General features: G+C 46.4%; 2 long non-coding RNA genes across 2 annotated transcripts in view; one reads left to right on the top strand and one right to left on the bottom strand.

Moving 5' to 3' along the window:
- The window catches only part of LOC146208498 (uncharacterized), a 144,449-nt gene that overhangs the window by 18,228 nt on the left and 109,173 nt on the right, over positions 1 to 17,048 (top strand). The window lies entirely within an intron of this gene.
- On the bottom strand, positions 897 to 8,495 carry LOC146208499 (uncharacterized). Its single transcript, XR_014703390.1, has 3 exons — positions 8,247 to 8,495; positions 7,788 to 7,897; positions 897 to 1,004 (listed from the first exon to the last, which is right to left on the bottom strand). It is a non-coding gene; the product is annotated as an uncharacterized LOC146208499 (long non-coding RNA).

Below are 17,048 nucleotides of genomic sequence, written 5' to 3'. Positions count from 1 at the left end.
AAAATCTGTGACCACCATCCAAGCATGAATGCAAAAGTGCAGCCTACATAGCCTACATCGCGAATAGCAGACGACATGGGAATGATATCTCATGACGTCAGCGGTCAATGGTTGTGACCAGAAAGCCAATTTCAATAATAATAAAAATTATTTTTAAAACTATCTGCTGCACCGAATGAGCTCAAATTTCGAGGATTTATAATTTAACGTGTGAGGAGTGAAATGCAATAACCAGTTTATGCTCAGTTGTTAGCTGTCGTGACCACCTTAACGAATCGAGTGAAACGTGATAGTGCACGCATGCGTTACATCTTAAAATATTTCTGAGCAATTACCAAAGTATGTCCTTTCCACTGCGCTAGAAAAGTAAATACCGAACACTCAGACCGTGTGTCGCATGCTGCCGATATACCTGCATGAATGCGCATGCCTGAGTGCACAGGGAATTGAGGTCTGCTCTCACGCTCGAGAAGGTCCTCGAACAATGCTGTAAAATAAGTTGATGCTAGAACTTGACAGATCAAATATAATTTGCAAATCCGAACTCATTAAGCTCGATATGGAATGATCATCTGATCTTGTAAATTATGTAATGGGAGACAATGTCACACACATACAAAATATTTCATCATCATCAGCCTGATTATACCCACTGCAGGGTGAAAGCCTCTCCCATATTTCTCCACTTAACCCGGTTCTGTGCTAGCTGCATCCACTTGACTCCTGCAAACTAAATATGTATGCAGCGACAGTTAAAGATGTAATAGATGAGCACTGCAGATCAGCTGAAATGAGCACCTGCCTGCACATTATTAAAGACACCCTAAAAACAAAAGAAAATTTCACCCGAAGTTCTGCGGTCCTAGTCAATAAAAACAGCCGCAGACATTACTCACCCATCGCCTCTTCGTTGTTTGCTAGTTGGATGTGAGCAGCCAACATAAAATCATCCTGGCAAGTCTAGCAGCCAGCAGGTATCCCGGAACTGTCCACCTGGAGAAAGACTAACGCCAGAGCAACCCTAGTAAACAAATGGCTGGGCTATACTCAGGTGACCTGCGGACAGTGGATAATCTAACAGGCCCACTGATATACACAATGACAGTCAAGGAAAGAATACATATCATCAAATATAAAGCAAAGTCAACTAGTGTATTACAAAAAAGCAGCATTGAAGAACTGTGATTGAGTCCCCTTGAGTACAATTACATGTTTAGGAACAGAACAGATACAGTGACTTATAAACAAGAATTACTGATTTTCATGTGCTGCCAAGCAGAAGCACACCTGCTGGAAGGGCACAAGATCAACCAGTTCACTAATTATTGCCATTACTTAACAACACAAGACCAATGACAACAAAATTATTAAACCAAGCATTGGCTGGAAGGAAGTGCTTGAGAACTCTACACTCAATCAGTGTCACATGCTGCATGGCAGCAATAGCAATAAATCAGTTGTCAAAATAAGGTAGTGATCCATTTTATGCAATTACCTACACAGATCATTCTCTCAAGATTAAATAAAGAGTGCAACAATTAATACACACCTAGCATGGAAGGCAATAGTAGGCCTGTAGTAACTGCACTTAGTCACAAAGTGATTGGTCAAGAGGTTGTACATGGGTTGAATAGCATGCCCACATCTGCTACACTGTTCTTTAAGGATGTTACTCCACATTAGCACACTTCAGATGAACAGGCAGCATGAGTAGACAAACGGCCTTGCTCATATTTTATGTTCTGAAGACTGTCCTATACAGCAAACAATTGAAGAAATGCAATTTAAACACTGGCCAAACACACCCATTTATGGATCGTTCATTTCTCACTTTCTGATGTGAATGCTTTTTCAATCTGTAAAATGGACAGTTATCAACATGCATTACTTAGAGCGTCAGCATGGCTACGGACCTACAAGGCTGCCGCGATACCTCAAGCGACAAGATTCTGAATTAGAGGGACGTCACTGGACAGCGCACTACAGAAAAGCAACTGGAGTGGCTGAGGCTTCAGAGGGCATAATCATACACACTTACCGGGATGAAGACCAAATCAAAGATGCTTCCCGCTATCTCACCAAAAAGTAACCAAAAGGAATTTACAAATTGTTGCCTCTGTTAGTGACAGCCTGTTCATAACAGGGGGTGAGATAAGGGCTGCCCTGAGCCTTAATGTGTCAGATAAATTTATTAGGCAAAGGCGTGATAAAGCAGGATTCAGATAGGATGGCTACACAAAAGTCCTAACTTTAAGGCAGTACTGGGTGGGCCTGTACTGGGTGGGCCTAGAAACAAAAAGAGTGCTGCCTAGTTGCTAAAAAGTAAATGATTATACTTTTGTCTTTTGACCTGTGGCTTGCTTTCTTATATACCATGTTTGTTTTGCTGCCAAGGCTCTAACTTTCATTAAATACTGCTATTTTAAGGTATGATCCCCTTTATGTCAATGGCCTCAGGCCAAGCACTCAATAATCCTTAAACATGTGAAGGGGGGGGGGGGGGGAGAGGTTACCACAAAGACAGCCTCTCACCTCTTCCCTGCATTGATTGCCATCTGAGCTCCCAAGCTTATTTTGTAATCATTGCCACCAGCTCCTTTCTCACCTGCTAGAAGGACCTTGCAAGGATAAAAAAAGTTGTCGGGCTAGTCGTGTTGATTCATGATTGACAGTGCTTAATTAACCACGCGGACAGAGTAAACACATAAAAGACGAACACAGCCTCTGAACTTTAACCTTATTCTGGAACCACCGATACTCTGCTTATATACCCATAAAGGCACCGACTAGTGGTGATTTTCGACACTTGTGACAAATAAAAACAAAAAGAAGTACCGTAAGAGCAAACCCGAACAAGGGGAGAACAAAATAGGCAAATCATTTTTTAAGCCGCCAACACGTGGAACAACGGACTAATAACAGCAAAAAAAAAAAAAAAAAGAAATGCTATGGTAACAGAAAATGGGTAATAGAGGTCAGCTAACAATTAACACAGCAAAACGCACGAGATGAAGTACACTAAAACTGAAAGAAAAGGTGCATGACAAGAAAGATGAAGCCAACAATTGACCGCTAAATGCAGAAGATGAGCACTAAATAGGTAAAACAAAGCAAATGAAGGAAACGCTCATGAGCAACAAGGGTGAAGTAGTCCACAATTACATTGCGAAAGGATGAAGATGAGGTGCATAAAACGAAACAATAAAGATAAAATGTCAAGAAATGAATTCAACAATTGTTATAAAGCCGAAACCAGGCTAGATTAGAGAAGTCCATAAAGAAAGGCAATCTTTTTTTTCAATAGTGAAGTCGAGGGGGTGCTAACACAATCATCCTTGAGCCTCAAAATCTTGGCAGCTTTAACTATTTCATGTGTCAGCTTATACCGATGCGTTTTTAACACAGATCTTTTTCGAAGATTGGGTGGCATGGCTGCCTTGAGTCAGTTCCTGCAGTGGACGGGCAGATTCCTGGGGGATATACCTGATAAGTTATTTTAATGCTCCGTTAGCCTTCATCGGCCAGTTTGATCCATGTATAGCTTACGGCAAGTGAAAGGGTTAGAGTGAGCGCCTTCCGCACGTGCTGCTAAGGATTTTCTGCGCTTCTTAGTGCGGCCTCTTTTTTATTTATTTTTTTGCTTTTCTTTTTCATTAACGATTCAACAAAGCTGCAATAGTTGCTCGGGGGCAGAAAACAACGTCGACTCCTGCTTTCTTTTCACTCGTCGTAAGGTTGTGGGAAATTTGGTGCATGTAAGGAATCCCTGCAACATTATCGCGTTGCCTATGTGCTTCAGCCAGTGGTTCAGTTTTTTGCACTTGGTGTTTTTTTCAGCACTTTTTCTGCGATAGTGGAAAGGACTTGTAACGGGTACCCTGATTGCGTGAGCCTGCATACTTTTCAAGAAGCTTTCTTGCAATTTGTGCTCGCATGACTTGTTCAAGGCGTTGACAAGGGCAGACTGGATGATATTCTTTCTAACCAGCTTTGAACGAGCGGAGTCATATGATAGGAAGGGCTTGTTGCCCCTTGGTTCAAATGCCCAGCTCACGTGACTGGGTGTAAAAAGATGCTTAGTTCCAGGAAGCACATGGAATCATTGTCTGCCATTTCTTGCTTTAATTCAAGGGGAGCCAGGATACTCTTAAAGACACTCAAAACTTCAGGTACTTCATGAAAAAAGGTTTCTACGTCACAGTCTAAAATAACTAAGAAGTCGTCCCCAAAGCGGAAAATGTTTTGAACTCGTGAGTTTTCAAAGTGATTCCTGAGACTACTGTCATGCATAACTAAGAACAGATCACTGAGCAAGGGAGTAAGTAGTACATGATATGATGCAGATCCCGTGCTTTTGGATAAGGTGTGAATCATTCCATTCTGCAAATGTTTATTTTAGATACACAGAAAGCAATTCTAAGAGACCATCTACAGAGACACCACACTCACTCTGGGAGGATATGGTTCCATGTCTGTCAATAGCTTTGCGAACGCATTTCATGAGGTCCATCTTGAGGTATAGAATAAAACAAGCCTTTTGCATTTATAGAAAAGGCATGATAGGCTTTGTTTCTTTTCCCGTTCAAAAACCTAATGACTACATCTGTATTCTTTACCAGAAAGAAATCATCGATAGAAAGCAATTTCAGGTTGCCTTGCAAATACATAGTGACGTCTTTCTGCCAGATATACCTCTCGTGCCCTCTGTGCGTTATTGTTTCGGAGGATACCTGGCAGAAAGACGTCGCTATGTATTTGCAAGGCAACCAGAAATTGCTTTCTATCGATGATCCCTTTCTGGTAAAGAATGCAGATGAAATCATTAGGTCTTTGAACTGGAATAGAAAGAAAGCCTACAGTGTTTTTTCTACAGATGTTAAAATTATTTTATTCTATACCTCAAGATGGGGGACCTCATGAAATGTGTTCGTGAAGCTATCGACAAACCTGGAGCCGTATCCTTCCAGATTGTGTGGTGTCTCTGTAGATGGTTTCTTGGTTATGCTTTCTGAGTACCTAAAATCAACATTTGTAGAATGAAATGGTTTACACTATATCCAAAGTCACAGGATCTGCATTTTATCATGTATTGCCCCGTTCTCAGTGATCTGTTCTTAGCTATGCATGACAGAAGTCTCAGGAACCACTTCAAACACTAACAAGTTAAAAATATTTTCTGCTTTGCGGATGATTTCTTAGTTCTTTTCGACTGTGACAAGGAAGCCTTTTTTTTTTCATGAAGTACCTGAAATTTTTAGTGTCCTTAAGAGTGCCCTGGCTCCCCTTAAATTTATGCACGAAATGCCGGACAATGATTCCATGCACATCCTGGAACTAAGAATCTTCTTTCCATCCAGTTATGTGTGCCGGGCATTTGGACCAAGGGGAAACAATCCCTTCCTAACATGCAACTCCGCTCGTTCCAAAGCTGGTCAAAAGAAATATCATCCTGTCTGCCCTTGTCAACGCTTTGAACAAGTCATGCGAGCACAAATTGCAAGAAAGCTTCTTGAATAAGGTATGCAGGCTCACGCAATCAGGGTACCCATTACAAGTCCTCTCCACTGTCGCAGAAAAAGTGCTGAAAAACACCAAGTGCAAAAACACAACCACTGGCTGAAGTGCACAGGCCACGCAAAAAGGTTGCAGTGATTCGTTCCATGCACCAAATTTCCCACAACCTTACGATGAGTGAAAAAAAAAAAGCAGGAGTTGACGTTCTTTTCTGCCCCTGAGAAACTATTGCAGCTTTCGTGGATTGTTAATGAAAAAGAAAAGGTGCTGCACCAAGAAGCACAGAAAACCCTTAGCAGCATGTGCAGAAGGTGCTCACTATAAGCATTTCACTTGCCGTAAGGTATACATGGACAAACAAGCCGATGCATCAATGAAAGGCTAATGGAGCATTAAAATGACTTATCAGGTATACCTCCCATGAATCTGCCTGTCCACTGCAGGAACTGACTCAAAGAAGCCATGCCACCCAATCTTTGAAAAAAAAAAAAGGTGTTAAAAACACATTGGTAAAGCTGACACATGAAATAGTCGAAGCTGCCAAGATTTTGAGGCTCAAGGATGATTGTGTTAGCACCACCTCCATTTCACTCTTGGGAAAAGAGATTGCCTTTCTTTATGGACTTCTCTAATCTAGCCTGGTTTTAGCTTTGTTACATTTGTTGAATTCATTTCTTGACATTTTATTCTTGTTTGGTTTTATGCACCTCATCTTCATCCTTTCACTATCTTAATTGTTGACTTCACCCTTGTTGATCATGCGCGTTTCGTTCATTTGCTTTGGTTTAGCTATTTAGTACTGCTTGTGTTCTGCATTTGGCAATGTCAATTGTTGGCTTCATTTTTGTTGTTCATGACGCTTTTTTTTTTCAGTTTCAGTGCACTTCATCTTATGCGTTTTGCTGTGCTAATTGTTAGCTTTACCTCTGCTACCCATTTTCTGCTCCCCTTCCACATTTGTATTTTTTTTGTTCTTATTAGTCCACTTTCCATGTGTTGGCAGCTTAAAAGATAACTTGCCTATTTCATTCTCTCCTCGTTCAGGTTTGTCCTTTCGGTACTTCTTTTGGTTTTTATTTGTCACATTAGTTTTTGTTGCCACAAGTGTCAAAAATCGCCACTTGTCTGTGCCTTTATGGGTATATAAGCAGAGTATTAGCAGTTACAGAATAAAATTGAAGTTCAGCACCTGTGTTCGTCATTTATGTGTTCTTTACTCTGGCAGTGTGGTTAAGCGCTGTCAATCATGGTTTACAAGAATGGGCATTTTCTGCCGCAGCATTCTTTCCCTATCCTCACGGCACACATTGTGAAAGTGCACCTTGAAAAGCTTTGTAGCCCATTACACTAGCTTGGCTTCCTAAGGTCGCTGATATGAAAGCCACTGAAAACATTTCAGGCATTAAAATCCAATTTGCAAAAAATGGTCCTGCACATTGCAAATTCTGATGAGTTATGGAAGGCCATCAAAAGTGCGTGGAAAGAGCTGAAGCCGATGCAACACTGTTGTGCCAGTGCTCTATGACTCCTTGCCATGCCAAGTCTGCTGTCGTAGAGCTCGGCGATGACTTCCTCAGCTACTCAACTTCCTTTGTGCACACAACATTGGTCCCCACCCTCATTTTCTTTTTTGTGTGTGTGTGTGTTTCAGCAAGCACGCAGCAGGTCACTGAAATGTTTCCCGATTTTTTTTTTGAGATGTAGGACATTTTGCATTATTTTGCACAGCAACAAAGAATATTCATTATGACTCAACAATTAATTCGTGAGGCATTCTTAGCAGCTTCTCTTTCTTATGAGCATGACCTAAATAGCAACTTTACTTTTTTGAGGTTTCAAAGTGGCTTTATAACAGCATGTCTATGCTGCAGCTATAAAAAAAGTATGCGTACTGTTTATAAGTGACTTTTCTGCAGAAGAAAAAAGTATGCCAGGAAGTGAAAAATGAGCAATTCATTTTCTTCGGATTAACTCACGATTACTTCCTTGATTGGCTGCTACGCACGACACTAATCTTCAGAACATAAAGTGCAAGCAAACACATTCGCATACTCAAGCTGCTTGCCCATCTGAAGTGCCCTAATATGCAATGACGTCCTTAGAGAGAACAGCCTAGGAGACCATGGCAACAGCTGACCGCACTTTGTGGGCATGTGCTTAGACTAAGGCCGCGGTTCCTCCACTTGTACAGCATAGGTAGGCAAATAAAGCATTTATCACCATTAATCATGGTAGTGACTTTTGAGAATCATGTGACGGAAGAACACACTTACGAGCTTAATGCTGTTCACGGGACGCCTTTAGCAACCAAGCAAGCATCCACCCTGAGCAAGCAGCTGTCTTCCAGGAGAACATTTTCAAAAACGTCCATGTCAGTGTACACCTGGAAGTGCAAGGAACAAAACTGTAATGCCTCACTCAACCGGACGTAAACGTGACTGCCGATGCATATTTGTGATGATAAAAAATGGAAGTTATTAAAATATGTATGCACAAGAACACATACTTCTGTGTCTACGGAAGAAAGTTAGCGGTTACAGCACTGCCAAAACAAATAGCGCCTACGCGCCTCCCATGTTCGAACAAGCGACAATGCCACTGCTCCCAGTACAAGAAAATAGCGCTTGTTAAAACTGAGGCTTCAAAATATATGCTAATGAACAGAAGTCTACACGCTTTTGCGCGTATTTTAAACTTGCAGTTGCGGAAAAAAAAAAAGAAGCGAACCTTACCTGAATGACTCCATTATTGTCCGGAGACCGTTGATGCCGTTGGCGAGCGAGCATTGAAAGCAAGTTGCAGGTCATATCCTGTGTGGGCGCTGCAAATGGTGAACACTGCGAAGGCTTCAGGCTTGCTATGCATTTCATAATGATATAACAGGGTAGTTTAAGAGGTCAAGCCGGCGGTATTAAAGGATTGCTAAGCGAAATACGATACAACTGACAGGCTGCAAAAACAAACTACGCACAGCTAACGCAGCGCTTGAACTGAACAAGGAGAGCCACAGTTGCGCAACGCAAAAAAAAAAAGAAGAGGCAGCGTGAGTTTGATAACTATCAAGTATTTGTAAATGCATAAATTATTTGCAAATAATAAAGTTCATTTGTGAAGTTAGATGGCTGTAGGCTATTCATTTCTACATGTAACTTTGGTTTGAGCAGTTGAGAGTTTCGTAGTTGAAAACAGGAGCAGACGACACGCCTGGAAGCCTTTACCCTTGATAGCTGATTACTACTATTTAATGCGGTATCACGCAGACAGGAGGAAAAAATGAAAAATACGCCTGCTTCAATGTCCAATACGGACACTTGTGCTGCCCGAGCAACAATCGAAACATGTGTGGTACGGAAAGTTAAAATTTCTTTCTCGCAGGAGTAAAACAACCTTTAATGCTATCTAAATCTGCAGGAGTAGAATGTTCACTTTACTCATTTTTTCTTGGAAGATTGAAAGGCCATTTCACTCCTCCTCGCATATGGCAGGAGTAAAGTGAGATCTGCAGGAGTAATTAGGCTGTTTGACTCTTGAAATAAGAGTTCCAGTTCTTAGAGTGTGTTATATCCGTGATTTGTCGGTCGCAACGCCGGTTTTTCTCGTGAACGGGGATTTTAAACGTCATCGCTGTAAAACTGCAGGTTTTGCTAGCTATGGGCCATGATATATGCGTATTACTCCTCTGAATGACAGGGCAAATAAGTTTTGATAACTACTTCATTATGCCAAACAACCCAGATGCATTAAAATCTTTGAGCTCATAAATTTCTCTGATGGTTAGCCTTTAATTTAGTTAAGAAGAACAGCTTAAACAGCGGAGGAACTGTGTGTGGCGTTTGCTGCGCACTTGAGCTGTACCCGACTGGCTTTCTCCTTATAAAAGTGCACTCAACTTCTGTCGGGTTCTTGTACTACCGCGCCATGTCAGATCACATCGTACTCTTTGCTGTCATTTCTTACTCCGTCCTGCTGTCTTTGCCTTGCAGATGTCATCGCTATAGGGCCTATGAAATATAAAAGGAATTGTAGTCGACACAGTGGGTAAACAAAAAAACAACGGAACAGGTTTATGGTCCCTTCGTTTGACAGCACTCGCTCGCACGGCGTACAAAAATCACTGCTCGAAAAGGGTTCCCCTAGGTCCCTCTCATCACCCTGTCTCCCACCAGATGTCCGAGACGGGAGCCGCCGAGACTTGAGATTGGCGTCGCAGCGGAGCAGAGCTACCCATGTAGAGTCCGAGGCGGGAGCCCGGAGAGGGTCTGCGCGCATTCCGTCCGTCGGCCGAAAGTGCGTGGCATCTCTGTCGACAACAGAATGTCAACCGTTTATTTATTTATTTTTTCTAGAATTCGTCGAGAATAAAGGATTCGGATGGCTAAGATTTTCGTGCTCACATGCTTCTGTAATTGCCGATTAATGCCCGAGGTTTTCACAGCATTGAAGGAGGGCGCAGGAGCTCTATGATAACGTCAAGGCCTGGGGAGATCGCAAATTTCCGCTCCGTCTGCCGCCCAGCAGCGTTCCACTGGCTTCGCCTTTTTTGGCTTTTGTCTTCTTCATGCAAACCAAGCGTCTCTGTTTTGGACAATGCAATCCACTGACGCCGTAAATAAGGCCACGATAAGTCCCTATTGTGTCATTATCTCATAATTTCAAATGCTATCACAAGAATACTTCGCGCTTCACCAGAAAATTTCACAAATTAAACCCCTTCAAACTTGCGGAGTTCACAAAACTTCTGCAGTTTCCCTTTAGTAAGTCCCTCGGGCATCCTCTCTGCTCTAAATGTGCTGCATACTGACGTAACTTTGCGGCTCAAGGTTGCATTTTGTTAACCCCCCTCCCCCCCTGCATATGTACTAGAGTAGTTGGGAAGGCAGACTGCGTCAGAACTGTTTCAATGCATTCATGGGCTACCTTATCGCGGTTTAACACTCCTTGCCTCAGGTGTGACTACGAATATTAGGATAGCTGTACAGCTGCTATTAAAGTTTGCCGTGCCGCGTTTTTTGCGGTCGGCTCCACTCACGATGTCGATCATGAGTGTCTTGAACATGGTCACATCTCTCTCAAGCGTCCATCAGTTTCAGTACAGAGGTTTAACATGGAAAATCGATTTGATCTCCGGTGCAGTTGAAGGATCCTCGAAGTGTAAGTCGGGCAAGGTGCCTTTTCGTGGTAAACAGGTTCCACGTCTAGAGGTCAGAGGCAACCATGCCGTCAGGCTGGGCAGGATACTTCCTTTCCGAAGAGATTTTGCCCCCGGCTCGGCGTCTGTGCGCTCAGACGAGTCTGACCCGACGGACGGGTCGGGTCGGCTGCAGCAGAGCACTCTTCCGCGAACAAGTCTTCCAGAAGGAGAGTGCCGTTCTAGGACAAAGGACAGACTGAGAAAGGAAACGCGAGTCACAACGGTGTTGCAACCATGCAGTCTCTGGAGCGCATGGGGGAGGAGAGAGGGGGAAGTGGGGCGACAAACCGTAAATATTCTTTTCGTAGAGACCATTGGTGTGCCTTCCAGAAGAAGTGTAGAGACAACATAATGGCTTCGACTCACTCCACCCCCCCCCCCCCCCCCCCCACCCCCACCCCGTTTTGCGAGCGTCAAACACCGTCTCTCTCCCTGCTTTCTTTCCCCTACGGCAACAGCCCTGTCTCGTCCTATTCTCTTTGCGTTTCATGCATTGTTTCCTCCCCAGAGAGCGGAGAGAAGGGCAGACTCGATGGGCCGTAATGAAACATGATTAAGCCGGGCTGCGGGGTCTGTATGTGCCTGTGTATGTATGCGCGGGGAAGTTTGAGGGGGAGGGGGGAGGGTGCTCTTACTTGAGCCGGGCGGGGACAGCAGCAGCGAAGACACACAAAATGTTTTGCGGACAGCTCCTGCCTCGCAGGCTGTTGCTGCTTTGAGGGTGACCTTGCCTCGCCGGCTCAGGCGTGGGGTGCAGGAGCGAGGGGAAACCGCCAGTGCCTTCCTCCCCGCAGCAGCCCGCAGGCGCCCAATGCCCGTCTTCTCCACTGCCTATTCTCCCCCGTAGACCCTCCTTCATGCCGGGCCGCTGTCGGAGGCTAGGAAAGCAAACAAAGGAGTGTGATGCATCGACCGAAAGAAAACAAAACTGGCGAGGAGGGTGCGCTGTGTGTCCGATCGGCGTCGTGGGGCTCGCGTCCTTGGGCGGGCAGCCATGGCACTGCGGTGTTGGGGGGACACTGGGGGAAGAAAGGAGACAAGGTGACAGCAAAGTGCAAAACTTGCTGCACAGCGGTCGGAAGACAAAGAGGGCGGAGGTACGGCGCAGAGAATAATCAAAGGTGTAGAACTGAAAGAGAGGGCGTGAGGAAGAGACCAGAACGACCTTCTTGGTCTAGAGAGCGAGGCTAAACCGCGATATTACCGGTCGTAAAAGCAGACGCCAGAGACAGACGGCTTTCGTATTGAAAGCTGGGAAGTTTTGCAGCTCTGTAGCTTGGGCAGCTTTATGCCCCTGTAGTTTCGTTGAGAATAAGCCGAGCGAAGCACGAAGTCTTCCACAGGCATCGTCGAAGCGTGGCGTGGTGCCAATTACAGCCTCCATCCTAAGCTTGTTTTTATGGGCGCAAAAAACAAACAAAAAAAAAGTCCGGCAAGGTGGTTGCGTTTGTATGCGAGCATTTCTTTGCATGCTCTTGGAGGGAAGAATTTTTGTGACGATTACAAAAGCCTCCTGGAAACCAATTTCGGCGCTCTTTTTCAGCGGGTGTCCTTGGCACTTACTCCATTGTCTCAAGAGCTATGTCATCAGCTCTACGGGTGTCAGCGTGAACCTGAAACATATACAGATGAAGAGAATTGCTTGGCTTGAGAAGACTAGACTTTCACCGATCTCAGTGCCACGCGTTCAAGGTCTTCCTTGCTCTCTTAAAAATTTTCATCTACCATAATTTCGCACCGCATTGAGAGGTTATTGGGATGGTTCGCAGAGTGAATATCGGCGCCTGAATCGCGAATAAGTGAACGATGAAGTAGTAAATGAGTAAAGTTACCAGTCCATAAATACGCTTGACAACTGCGTTGCAGGTACAAAGTGCGGGTTGCCACCGACCTATAGAGCGAGCAACGACAGCAATCATTGGTGAAGCGATATCTTTGGGCGCAGGGTGTGAAAGAAACGAGGGTAACGAACAAAGGTCGCTTCATGGAAGCACAACAGGCACCAGAGATAAACTGAACCCAAACAAAAAGCGATTTGAGCGTCAACTTTTACTCTACGTGTGGTTTCAACTGCAGCCTGATCTGGCCTGCGTACAACAAACCAAAGCGCGCCCGGAAGATAAAGGCGATGGTCAAACTGCCCGCGACCCGTGCAAACTTGGCCACCTATCATTGTGAAACAACGGACAGGCCGCGACCTCCAGACCATCGCTGGCCAAACAGCGGGGGTGCCCACTCAGCTATGCTATTACAGTTACGAAACAGAGCAAATACAGGATTGAGTGACCGGAAAATATTATTCCTAACGGAGTGCACGAATGCGCAGCGTATTTATTCAGAGTTAGTATAAGGAGGAAGGCACGGTGAGACCCCTCTTGGCGAGTGTGCGGCAATCTACCAGAAGCGAACTTTGATCTTTCCAGCATCATTGCGTGGTTCGATATAGAGAGAGGAGGAAGGATGAAGGGTGGGGGATAGAATGGAGAAGCTGCTGGTTTACGGGACATGCAGGTAAGAAAACATATCTGCTTAGCGATAAAGGTGATTCCTAAATGTTGAACGAAGTGAACATCGAGGGCATTCTACATGATGCGCACCAGCGAGCAGCAAGGAAAAAAAAAAAAAAAAAAGGCCAGCGTTTGTTCGAGGGAAAAGGAGGAGACGCTGCACCTGCAGCAATGCTGGCAAGACAGCGCGAGAGCCTTGTTGCTGCGGGCCTCCCCCCTTCTGGGGCCCCGTGAATCAAGGTCAAAGGAGGAGTTCCAGCATCAGCAACGCAGGAACAGGACTCAGCAGGAAGAGAAAACTGCGCAAGGTTGGGCCCCACGTCGACGGAGAAGTAGAAGGCGATCGTGCATGTATGTACCATCGGAAGAAGAAGAAGCGGGGAGACGAACGGCGCCGGGCGGCCTGCCCTGCCCTGATGGGCAGAGCCAATAGGAAACGCGCTCGGACCTGTTCCTCTTGTGGCATGGGGTTTCTTCTGAGTCTGCGTCGCCGCTTGGGCGTTGTTGTTCGACGACCGGAGCGGCAAGAAGCAAAGCAAGAAGCAGCAGCTCCAGGGCCTCCCTACCACCCTCCCCCTTTTCCCTCCCCATGCTTGCTTCTTGCACAAGGAGGCCCGTGGCACAACCATGGCTAGCGGCGGCCCATCACTCTTGGCGGACAGAAATCTGCGCGTGCTGACATCTTGACCCCTCACCACGGCTAGGCCGCGCGTCGCGGACTTCGCTTATTTCTTCGCTGCGCGCGCGACGTTTTCTTTTTCTTTTCGTCTTATCTTTTGAGCACAGTTTGTTGTTCTGTTTTATTCGCGTCGCTCTTTCTCTCGTCGGGAGGGTTTCTTGCACTCCGTTCTACCAGATCCGTGCAGCGTTCTTAAAGGTGCAGGACGACGCGCCATGTGTGCAGCGCAGAACTGGACCGAAATTGTACAGCTTCTGGTCGCGCCTTTGTCGCCCAGCGTTCTTAGTAATGCTCTTGATGTCACTCTGCATCCAGTCCTGCGCATACAGCGTCCCTTAAAGCAGGTCGCGGAGACTCTCTTACATGTGCCTCGGAGAGTCAAAGTTTCCTAACGCACAGTTAGTTGCACGCAGCCAATGCATGGTTTTATAGAAACGTTCGAGCTGTCGGCTTGCAGCTCGGAGGTGCGTTTCCCCCCTCTCCCACCATCCTTCCTTGCCTACTGGTCGGCTCGGCTCGCTCGCTCGTGGTCCGTGAGGAGCGAACCGTGCGTGCGGAATAATACACTGCGGCATAGCACACCCACTGCTCTTCTTTCCGGCGCCACCTTCTCCACATATCGCATGCTGCTGACTGCTTTGTGCGCCCTCAGCATCGCTGCACGCTCGCCCCGTACAAGATTCGACCCTGGGGTCGTCCGGCAATTCTCGCTTATAAAGTGCACCGATAAAACAAGAACACTTCGTGCTCACTCGTAACTCTCCTCTCGAAACAATAATAACATTTCGTCTCTCCCGCCCCTCCCATCTTGGTGGACCAGTCATACACACAGGGCCGCCACTCCCTTCTTTCACCCTTGCTGGAGCGGTCCATCCAGCCAGGCAGGGCGCTGCTTAAACGCTTCACCCGGCTACAAACGGTCCAGGCAGCGCGTGCTAGGTCGTCTTTGAGGGCAATAAGGTAATTGCCGAACTTCTGGAGTGGCCGGGAAATGGTTCTTGTTGACTGGTTTCCTAAGCCTGGGCCTGCCTACCAGCGCGCTTTTCTTGATTGCTTGCCTGCCTTCGCCGGAGGATGATAAGACGGGTTTGAGGCAACCTACCAACCATTCGGCCGCGGCGCGCGCGCGCGCCCGCTCTGGTAGGCACGGGCACGCGGCACGCGTCCGATGACCAGGTAACGACCTTGGGGGTTGCCCCTCCCTCAGTTCACTACAGCGACCTCTTCCTCCCTCCCTCGCGCGTCATCTATCTTTCAAGTAGGATGGGTGCAGCAGCCACGGAAATGGTCGCCGCTGTTGCGTGCGTTGCGTGCCCGCAGCGTGCGCTGGCGCGTCTGCCAGTCGGGGGAACCTCGCCCTTGCCTCCATGACAAATGATTGCTTGTGGTCAGGCATTAATCGGTATGGCTCTCTACTTGCCCCTGCTCCTCTACCCCCTCCCTCACTGCAGGAGCCGGCAACTCTACAGCGGCAGTGCTGCTCCGTACCGGGCGGTCAGGGCAGAAGAAGCGAGCCCGAGGAGAGAGAGGGGACGAAAAGGAAGTGGCCGATGGTTGCGCGGACACGACGATTTTAGAGCGGACAGCTGGAGCGACAGGCCAGATGACGGAAGATGCAAATCCGCCAAGCAGAAAAGAGAGGGCAGAGGAGGGGGGGGGGGGGGGGGGGGATAGTGTGTGGATGCAGAGACGGAGTTGGTCCTCCATTTGACTGTAGCGGAAACTTTGATGCTGGATGTACTGCGAAAGCCAATATACGCATATATACCGACATACACGGCTGTTTCTTAGGCCTTTCATGCAGGGGAGCTCGGAGAAGGCAGATGGGATGTCAAGGGTATGACGTGTAGCGTTAATTGCGCGTTCGTGCACATGCACTTTACAATTTCCTCAGTAACTGTAACCCTTTATTTGTGCCTCTATTATCCTCCACTATATATTAGCCCCGCTTTAACCAAGCTGCATGGACTTGTCTGCGGGGCTTATGGGCAGCGTGTTCGAGGCCAAGCCAATAACCAAAAGGTTCGGTTCTACTCTCACCCTTCAGCATAACTAGAGAAACCCCATTAACCGAATGAGCAGCACCTGCCATGTCATGTGGCCTCGTGACGTCACGAAATCTGCTGACGGATCGGTTCCAGGGCATATCATCTGCCATCTATATACTACATGTCACAGCCATACCTGCGATTTTTCGCTCGCAACCGCCGGAAATTAGGCCGAATTTTCTGTAGAAACAATCGCCTTTTTCAATATAGGCTAAGGGCTTCGTCCGATTAAGAAATGCTTGTATTATGTATCTCGCCCGTAGTATCTGGCTGTTGTACTACGATGTTTACGTTTCTCATCACCTAGAACGTGTGATAGTAGGCTTGCCCGTGGACTGGTTGATTGGCTAGCTTTAAATGTAGACGAAAGATGACTTCGCATGTGATTTTCAGCTTAAAAACTAATAAAGTAAAAAATTACTTATTGCTTTCAATTGCCCCGCCGGGATGGCTCAGTGGTTACGGCGCTTGACTACTGTTCCCAAGAATGCGGGATCGCATCCCGGTCTCGGCGGCCGCTTTTCGATGGAGGTGAAGAGCAAGGCGCCCGTGTGCTGTGCGATGTCAGTGCACGTTAAAGAACCACAGGTGGTCGAAATTTCCGGAGTCCTCCACTACGGCGTCTCTCATAACCTGAGTCGCTTTGGGACGTTAAACCCCACAAACCAAACCTATTGCTTTCAATGTGCGCGCTCTACTGTTCGAGTGTTATGCGTCGCTGCATTCATTTATTCCGTAGATCTATCGATCAATCAATCAATCAATCAATCAATCAATCAATCAATCAATCAATCAATCAATCAATCAATCAATCAATCAATTGATCGATCGATCGATCAAGTCTATGGGCACGTGGAAAACTCATTTCTTTTCCGCTCCCCAATTACTTTCCCGCCCTTTGTTCCCCTCCCAACGAGTAGGGTAGCCTACAGGGCATCAATTACTTTTCCGTTCTTCTTTTCGTGCCTTGGGGCACGTCCTTAAAAAAGACGTTATCTTTTCTACTGAATCCTCCCTAATCGACTTTTGTCGTCGTGGATCATTATGGAAGCCGAGCACATTGCTAGACGCGTGTTCATTTCAGATGACGGCGCAGGTTTCTGGTAAAC

This window comes from Amblyomma maculatum, chromosome 1 (assembly GCF_055883805.1).
Source record: "Amblyomma maculatum isolate TAMU_Amacu chromosome 1, ASM5588380v1, whole genome shotgun sequence".
NCBI classification, from domain to species: Eukaryota; Metazoa; Arthropoda; class Arachnida; order Ixodida; family Ixodidae; genus Amblyomma; species Amblyomma maculatum.
The sequence above is the reverse complement of the archived record's forward strand: the minus strand, read 5'-3'. Positions and strand labels throughout refer to the sequence as shown.